Below are 7,488 nucleotides of genomic sequence, written 5' to 3'. Positions count from 1 at the left end.
AACAATTACTTTCGGGTGAAATGCACCCAACAGGAAATTGGCAGGCACTTCTGTGGACATTTATTCCAGTAATAATCAAGTACAGCAGTTAGCAATGGGAAGTCAATCACGGGTCTACACTGTGAGGCTAATGTCTTACACACAGCAATTGGCCATCTCCATTTTCAATGATCAGGATCATGGAAACCATCTGTACTTGATTTCTTCACTGTTCACTCCCTTTTATTCACAACAATCTACAGTCCAATCCATAACAGTGGCTCAGAGTCACTAGGGTGTGGTCATCCATTGGAATTGATCATTGCGTGGACAATTGCTAGGCACACAGGCAACTGGCATGTACCCCTTCCTCATGTCTCTCCTCTCTACCAACTGTTCACTGACTGGGATGCAGAGAGCTCTTTAAGCATTGACTCAAGTTTCCTGTGGTTGGCATGGAAATGGTGTGATAGTTTGAAGCTTTGCATATAGTCCCCAACTGGTTTCCTTTTACATGCAAAACTACACTTTACTGTTTTTAACCCAAATTCACAGATTTTGTCAAGGGACTGTTTAGGTGTCAGTGAAGTACAGAGAATATATTAAATGGACATAGAGAAGGAAATCTATTTTCTAGGCAACAGGGTCTAAGTCCACAGTGACCTGAGGACATAGGGAGCAAGATTCTATGCTGATTCCTTGATATGTGTATTTCCATGCATGACCTACACAGTAATACACCACTTAATATTAAGATTTAAATAGTTTTCGATCTATTGTTGTCAACGTTTGAACATTGTGGAATTTCTGAAGAGAATAGGCAATGTATAATGTAAGTAATAGTGAAAACTAACGGTGCTGAATCTTTTCCATATCAAGCCACTTATCTTGGCATTTAATTTCTTTTTTGGATTCCTCTGTCCACAGGCTTAATCCAGCTTCCAAAACCATTTGTCATCTTTACCCATCATTAGTAACTGCATTCAGCCATCTATGCATGGAACTTTGTGATCCCCTCTGAACATCTCCATCTTCCAATCTCCCGAGTCCCTTTTAAACAGCTGTGCTAATAAGATAGTTCTCTGACTGAGAATGTTTTTTTAACACAAAGGGGGAAACAAATAGGTGAAAAAAAAATTCAATAGAATTGCACGAGTTTAAAAATTTGTTCTGCTTTCTTCTTTCCCATGTCCTATAATTTGAACATGAGGGTGTGACAAATGGGAGGAGGTGATGTTAGTGTTACCATTTCTCATTACATGAGACATAATGACTAAAGGAAGAGAACTGAACTATTTAACAGTAGAAATTAGAGATGATAAAAACACTGACTGTGAGAAAAAATAATTTTGTTAAGACATTCTGAAGCAACTTGAATTTTTTTCTGGGGTGCAAGTTGATTCAGCACCCCAAGCTGGTCATTTTGTATGTCCTTCTGTCATTTTTGAAAAATGTAACTAAAAAATGTGTGTGATAGTACAGATTCTATCACCAATGTGTATACGTACAGATGGTCGTGTAGGATGACTGTGATTGGCTGAGAGTGTAGCCACACCTACTGGCAGGTCTTAAAGGGTTGCTCCGAGCCAGACAGGTCATTCTGGACTGGTCGACCTACATGTGATATGCTCCAGTCTTCTAGTTAATAAAAGCCTTGGTTTTGATCAATGAGTCTTTGGTTCTTTCGACATGCACTATAATGATATAAATTTATTAAACAACAAAAAAATCTGAAGGTTGATTACTTGATCCTCCTGGAAGGTGAAACAAATATCTGTGATTTTTAGAAAAGTAACACACCCATGCATCCAAGCGCTTAATATCTCCATTGAAATAACTATTAATGCCAGCAACGAGAGAGGAGCTGACTCTCTCCAGTGTTCATCTACATAGTGTAATTATTTGGATCAGCCCAGATTGTTATTACTGAGCATTCAACCTTGAATATTTGTGGGATGAAACTCGTTTGCTTGGGCATAAGGGAGATATTAGATTGCTTTTGAAGTCTTGGTGCAATAAATTGGTTAATTTGGGCTCAGCACGTCAAATGCAACTCAATGAAACCTGACCACACTAGTGCTCAGGGTGGAGGATAACTTCCACATGCCTGACATTAATGCCTGGCACAAGGTAAATTTAGGACATTTGGTGTGATTTGTTCATATTACATGTATTAGCAATTTTCATAATCATTGGTAATCTGATTATCAATTTGTGATTACTATTTTCTCCTTCAACTAGCACCAACCAAAGCAGACTACTTGGCCATGATTACATTCCTGTTAGTGGGACAATTTTCTAAGCAAAATAGCAGTCAAACCTCCTGTATTATAGTAGAGATCACAGCACTGCAAATGTGCTTAATTTGTTGTAAAGTACTTTTGGACACAAGCTTATGAAATTTCTCTTCAAATGTAAACTATTGTTTGTTTTTAATTTTTCATCTGCATCTTGGATAAATGTTGCCAACCTGGGTTCTGGGGTGCATACTCAGAAACTAAAAACCCTCTCTTAAGGAAATAATCTGAGTAGATGGTTGTCAGTCATAAGGAGCATTTTTTTGTAGTCAAGTTGTGATGCTGGGCTTGAGTTTCCTTGTGTCAGTATTCAATATCTTCCCTATTCATTGATTTACTTGTTCTGCATTTCACCATCAGCTCATTCTTTTATCTTCAAGAAAAATCCATCTTGTAACTGGTAATGAATTTTCTCTCTGAAATGTTGTGGTCACAGCATTAATTCTCTTTGGTAATTATTAACTACCTTGTCTGCTTCGTCTTAATGGCCTTTATCAGCTAAATGAATTTTGACCACCATCAGAGCTTTGCAGCATAATCAAGAATTTTGTGTAAATGTTTATGAACCATGTGCTCATACAAAATCAATTTCCATTGCTTTTGAATCTTAGTAGCAGCCGTTATTCTTGTCTGATTAACCACCTGAGCATTTCTTATCCATTGGCCTTACCAAGCTTTACAATCTGCTTTGCATAATAATCACCATAAAAAGGAATTCACATTTTTGAAACTTTTTGTTGGCTCAATGGCCTAACAAACTTCACGCAAAGTGCAGACATTATTGTTATGCACTTTAATAATTCTTTATGTGCAAGACATTCATGAGTTACAGTTTGCCTTTGACATTATTAACTTGCGTCTCACTATTGGAAAAGATTCAAAGGTCACCTGTTACAAAATGTAAATACGGAGTCAGGTTTTTATTTCTAAATGTCTGCTAATTTATCATTTATTTCAACTTCATACACATATTCTGCCCGAGAGGTTTCAGAACAAACCATATCTTAATAAAATTTACATACAATTCATGACTATTATGTGCTTTGTCCAGTTATCCACCATGTTATTGCTTGACTTAACCTCATCTTCCTCATACTTTTAGTACAAATTGGTCCATCTCTGCTTTGTTTCCCAAACGATCTTTCTGATGGTCTTTGATATCTACAGCTGCAATACATTTTCTGCTAAAATTACATTTTCTAGTAACTTCCTGAGTAGAATGTTGGAATCTTCAGTGCTAATTGCATTACAGTGATCTGGAGACATAACAGTTCTTCATCTTTATGACTTCCCATGCTATGAGTTACCGTGACAGAATACCTTTTCCTAACAATTTGTTGCAGCGGATCCTTGGTGAAAATCAAGAAGTGGTTCATCTGCTTTTTTTTTACTCAAATGTTATATGAGCTGCAGGAAACAAATTAAGTAAATTCATTTACAAAGAAAATTCAGAAAACTGTGCCAAATTTAACACTGTACCACACAATTAAATAATTTGAATGCCTTACCTGATTGCACCAAATATGTAGGCAAAATTGTTGCAAATTAAGTTTAATGCGGTTTAGCAGGTATTCCACTTTGGAACTTAAAAACAAGATGAATTGGAGCTTTCTCCTTCTGCTGAGAAACCGGGTACTATAGGAGATGAAAGAGAATTGAGAATCCACCCAAATAATTTCAAAGTATTAGATACAAAAATTAAGGAGGCAAATGGGATAAAAGTCTTTATCTCAGTCAGGCTGAATCCATAAGTCTTCAGTTGAATAAAGCTTTTACTATTGATGGAGTAAGTGGGAAACTTTAATACTGACTATTAGATAACATTTAACAACTTTTTGTCTGCTATCATTGCTCAAAGGAAGATCATAATGAAATAATAGTAGAGCAAAAATTATTTTCAGGGTTGCATGTTTTTCCTGATTGACCAAAGGAACAAGTCACTGTCTCCTCTCACCCCATAAACCTATTGTTTAAACCATGATCTAATCTTTTGATGATTTCAATCACAATCTGATTTCTTCCACTAGTTTTGAAAACCAGATCGAGCACTGTAGGTCACTTGCCCACGGAATTCATAAAACTTTCGAAATGACATCAATTGAGACAAAATCAATCCTTTCATGTCATTCTATAAGTTGCAACTTGAGTCTAGGAAACCTTTGTTCTTGTTCAAATTTATTGTCAGACTATATACATACACGATATCACATATAACCCTGTAATTCTTTATCCTGTGAGCAAGGCAGAATTTATACTTATTGGTAATGTAAACCAGCCATTCTCAACTTTATTTTGGCTAGGCCCCTTTAAGACACTGCTCAAAGCCTTTCTCTGTGAAACCGTCAAGCCTAGTTGGTTTCTTCAGTACTTCTCTCCTATCGACTGACTATATAAACAACATTTAAAAAATTATGATTTCATGCTGTGCCCCCCCCCAATGTGCTATGGCCCCTGCAGTGGGGAGGGGGGAATGTCCCCCCATTGAGAATGGTTTCTCTACATCAGTGGTTTTCAAACTGCTCCCCTAAACTCAGATTCCACTTTAAGCAATCCCCATGCCATAAGTGCTCTGTGATTAGTAAGGGATTGCTTAAGATGGTATGTGAGTGGAAAGAAAAAAGTTTGAAAACAACTGTTTTAATCGTACTTAATTGACTCCTTATGTGCACGGTTCCATAACTTTAAAGGAAATGGGCCAATTACAATTTTTCTCAAGCAAAATATTTCAGTAACAATTGGGTTTAGAGCAGTGGTTCTCAACCTTTTTTTCCCCACTCACTTTCCACCTTAAGCAATCCCTTACTAATCACAGAGCACCTATGGCATAGGTGGATAAGTTTCCAGGTCCTGATGGGATTTTCCCCAGGACCTTGAGAGAAGTTAGCGAGGAAATAGCAACGGCTCTGACAGTGGTTTTTCAAATGTCATAAGAGATAGGTACAGTGCTGGAGGACTGGTGTATTGCTAAAGTGGTTCCTTTGTTTGAAAAAGTTTGAGGAGCAAACCTAGGAATTATAGGCCTGTAATTTTGATGTCTGTGGTAGGTAAGTTCATGGAAATCGTTCTTAGAGATAATGTATACAAGTATCTGGAGAGACAGGGTCTGATCAGGAACACTAAACATGGGTTTGTGCATGGAAGGTCATATTTGACCAATCGTAGAATTTTTTGAAGAGGTGACTAGGATTGTTGATGAGTGGCAAGCAGTAAGACTTCAGTAAGGCCTTCGAAAGGTTCTGAATGGAAGGTTAAGGCACTAGGTATTAACTTTGAGATAATCAAATGGATTCCCCAGTGGCTGAAAGGGAGATGCCAGAGAGTCATAGTGGACAACTGTTTATCAGGCTGGAGGCCGGTAACAAGCAATGTGCCTCAGGGATCTGTATTAGGTCCCTTGCTGTTTGTCATTTACATTAATGATCTGGATGATGGGGTCATAAATTGGATTAGTAAATATGTGGATGATACTAAAATAGGTGGAATTGTGGATAATGAAGAAGGTTACAGAGGGATTTGGACTACGTAGAAGAGTGGGCTGAAAGATGGCAGATGGAGTTTAATGCTGATGTGTGAAGTGCTTCGTTTTGGAAGGAATAATCAAAATAGGACGTAAGTAGTAAATGGGAGGGCATTGAGGAATGGAGTGGAGCAGAAAGATTTAGGAATAACGGTTCATCGTTCCCTGAAGGTAGAATCTTATGTGGATAGGGTGGTGAAGAAGGCTTTTAGTATGCTGGCCTTTATAAATTAATGCATAGAATACAGGAGTTGGGAAGTGATGTTGAGACTGTTGGTGAGGCCAAATTTGGATTTCTGTGTGCAGTCTGGTCACCGAATTATAGGAAAGTTATCAACAAGGTAGAGAGAGAGAGAGAGAAGATTTACAAAAATATGACCTGGGTTTCAGAATCTAGATTACAAAGAAAGATTGAGCAGATTAGGTCTTGATTCCTTGGAGCGTAAAAGGTTGAGGGGTGATTTGATAGAGGTATTTAAGATTATGAGGGGGATAGATGGAGTTGACGTGGATAGGCTTTTTCCCTTGAGGGTAGGAGAGAGTGAAACAAGAGGTCATGAGTTAAGAGGCAAAAATTTAGAAGTAACATGAGGGGGAACTTCTTCACTCAGATAGTGGTGGCTCTATGGAATGAGCTTCTGGGAGAAGTAGCGGCAGCAGGGTCCATTTTGTCATTTAAGGAAAAATTGGATATGTATATGAATGGGAGGGGAATGGAGGGTTATGGGCAAGGCGCAGCTAGGTGGGACTAGAGGAGAGGACTTGGTTCAGTGCAGACTGGAAGGGCCAAGATGGCCTGTTTCCATAGTGTAATTTTTATATGGATAAAAGTTGGCTCAACTATGTTGTTCATAAGGAAAGAAAATTCCTCTCCAATGTCAATTAGTGCAGAAGGCAAGACCTAATATTCTGTCTGGGCACTCTCCAACAACAGCATCTACTTCTCCGGTTTCCATTAACCCCACCCCTGAGCATCTAATTCTCTTTCTCTCTTTTTCTCTCTCTCTTTTTCCCTCTAGTTCACCACCCCCATCACCTCCATTATTTTTCTTCTATCCTCTCACCTGTATCCACCTATGACTTCTTGATAGCCTGTATTCCTGCTCCCACCTTTTTATTCTAGCACTACTTGGTTGTTGCTCATACCTTGATGAAGAGCTTGGACAGAAACATTGGTTACCCTTTCCTTCCTATAGAAGCTGGATGATCAGCTGGGTTTCTCCATCACTTTTGTGTATTGCACTACACTGTCTTTTGATCTTTTTTTATATTGAATAATTTTGTCTTTCTATCGTCTTTCCTCTTGTCTGTCAATCCCGGATCTGTTTCTCCCCTTCTCTCTAAAATTATTGTTTACCGGCTGTAACTACTTATTTCTCAGAAAGGGTTATACACAGAATGTTAACTTTTTATTTTCTTTTAACATGCCAAACCTGCTTTGTTCTTTTTCTATATTTTGCTTTTGTTTCAAAAACAGTTTGTGGGGAATAAACAAAGCACAAAATTCATTATTCACTCCATAACATGTCTGATTCACGAGGGTTATGTTCCAAGAAAGTGATCGTTATAGTAAATGGGTTATAAATATTTAATCTTTATAATATTTACAATGTTTCCTATTGTGGTAGCTGATGTGCTGTTTATTTTCTCATAAGATGCCTTATGAATATTTTTTGTTGAATCTAAGCCTTGCAT

This window comes from Narcine bancroftii, chromosome 8, assembly GCF_036971445.1.
Source record: "Narcine bancroftii isolate sNarBan1 chromosome 8, sNarBan1.hap1, whole genome shotgun sequence".
In the NCBI taxonomy this organism is placed as follows: Eukaryota; Metazoa; Chordata; class Chondrichthyes; order Torpediniformes; family Narcinidae; genus Narcine; species Narcine bancroftii.
The sequence above is the reverse complement of the archived record's forward strand: the minus strand, read 5'-3'. Positions refer to the sequence as shown.